At 48.2% G+C, this 2,390-nt stretch overlaps 1 pseudogene; it reads left to right on the forward strand.

Moving 5' to 3' along the window:
- Positions 1–1,270: 1,270 nt before the first annotated feature.
- Positions 1,271–2,390, forward strand: part of LOC116090067 — a 19,998-nt pseudogene continuing 18,878 nt past the window's right edge.

Raw genomic sequence — 2,390 nt, forward strand, 5'->3', positions numbered from 1 at the left:
CCACCACCCAGCCTATGGTTGTTTTCAAGACATTGTTTTCTCTGTATAGCCCTGGCTGTCCTAGAGTTTGCTCTGTACATTAGGCTGGTCTCGAAGTCAGAGATCCTCCTGCCTCTGCTTCCCAAGTGCAGGAATTAAAGGGTCTCATGCATTCCAGCCTGGCCTCAAGCTCACTATATAGTCAAAGAGGAAAACCCTGAAAACACGAAATGTCTATGTCTACCACATACACCCAAGGGCTGCAATTACAGACCTGTGCCAAGCACAAGGAACTGTAGACATACTAAGAACATGGAGCTATTTCAGTAGTCTTGGGAAAGGTAGGTGATTAGCTCGGATGCAGCTTAGTGTGGGCTCCCATGAATTTTCATGAACGATCTTCTTGAATTTCTTCTTCTGAGAATTTATGGTTTCCATTTGTTTGGGTTCAAAGATGGTAGGTACTAAGAACACGAAGTTTCATTCCAGCTTTTCTTTGGTACTTTCTTTTGTATGTGAAAGATGCTAGAATTCTTAAAGGCTCTAATTCCTTTAATATTTCAGACCTGTCTGAATGGTATAGAGGGTTTTTGCCAAAATATGACAATCTTGGAGATTTTTGTATTCCTTTTACTTGAAGAATGTTCCTTTTGCATTCAGGGTTTTTTGCGTCCTCCCTTGGGCTTCAATAATGCTACATCCTATTTCTTTGCAAAAAATTTCCCCTCATTTTCTACTTTTATAAAATTTGTATCACATACCAGCAAAGTTTTGACCACTGAAAATTGACATTGGAGTTAAAATGATGGCACAATGGCTAAGAGCACTGGCTGCTTTTGCAAAGGACCCAGGTTAGATCCCCCAAACACTCACGTACCAGCTCACAGTCGCCTGTAACTCCAGTTCCAGGGGACCTGATGCTCTCATCTGGCCTCTATGGGCTCTGCACACACCCACACACATAAAATAACAGTATTTAAATGAAATTCTTTGAAAAGAAAATTGGCTTATTATGTGGCAGGAGGATTTTCTTCTCTGCTCCAGTCTAACTGGTGTTCCATAAGCTTCTTGTATGTTTATAGGCATCTAGGCAGGTTGCTCGGTTTGCATTGATACTGGCTGTTACATATTTTTTTGACATTTGGATGTGTACAGTTTACGGAAAAATTTCTCTAGGAGATTAAGTCTCTTGTCAATTGAAGGAGAGGTATATCAATCCATTACAGTAAGTTTCTCTCAAACTCAGTCATTGAGACCATAAGAGTTTCAGAGAGGCAAGACTGGGGAAGAAATGGTTGAGGTACAGGCAGTCTGCCACAAACAAAACTCGGGCAGCCTTAGTACAAATGAGGCTGTGTTGGAGCAGAGCCTGGCGGCTTTGGTCTCTGGGGTCCCAGCATTCCAACACTCACCAAGGGCTACTCGACGAGGCAAGTTGTACCTGCTGGCCACCCAACTGCCTAGAATTGCTTTCCCAGCTCTCTCAAAGGTAAATGGGCTCAGGTTGTACCCATCCTTTTCTGTGCCTCCCATAAGGTCCATGCTGTTCCCCTAAACTGTGCTCCCCTTCTCTGCGCAGTCCCGGCGTGCTGACCACACCCTCTCAGCAGGACCCCGCCCCTCCAGAGCCCTAGGTCCCTCCCCACATTCCCGCAAACCCTCAGTGCCGCGCTTGTGTCAGGTGCAATCTCTAGAAGACCCGCGGAGGCTCTTTGTCGCGCTCCACCCCATCCCGAAAGGACCCACGAGCGCCACACGCTTGCGCTCTGCGCCCTTGCTCCGTTGCTCTCCTCTCTTCCCATGCTCTCCACACTTCTTGAGTCCTGCAGTAGTCTGAGTAGGACCGGTACACACTCCTGGGAGGCGGCTGCAGCAAGCGCGTGATGGAAGAAGCCAGACAGATGGCCAGAGCGGAGCAGTGGGTGAGATGCGGGCTAGGGAGAGGAGAGATGCCTAAAGTGCCTGCGGGACGGTGGAGAGGTAGCCGAAGTTTTTGCGGGACAGTGGGGGCAGTCGCCTACGTTCTTGGTGAGACGGTGGAGAGGTGGCTGTAGTGTTTGGCGGAGCATTGGGGCGGTGGCTAAGTGCTTGCGGGACCGTGGAGAGGTGGATAAAATGTCTGCTGGACAGCCGAAGAGATGGTTAAAATGACTGCCGAGCAGCAGAGAGATCGCTAAAATGCCTGCCAGCTACGCGGGAGACGAAGGTAAAATGCCTGCAGGGTCCCAAAACGATAGTTAAAATGCCTGCCCCATAGCGGAGGAGATAGCTAAAATGACTGCTGGGTCCTGGAGCCCAAATTTAAAATGTCTGTTCATTACATGGTGACTAGACTACTGGCCAGGGACCTGGAAAGATAGCTAAAATACCTGCCAGGTACCCGAACTAATGGCTGAAATGGCTGCCTGGAA

This window comes from Mastomys coucha, chromosome X (genome assembly GCF_008632895.1).
Source record: "Mastomys coucha isolate ucsf_1 chromosome X, UCSF_Mcou_1, whole genome shotgun sequence".
Taxonomy (NCBI): Eukaryota; Metazoa; Chordata; class Mammalia; order Rodentia; family Muridae; genus Mastomys; species Mastomys coucha.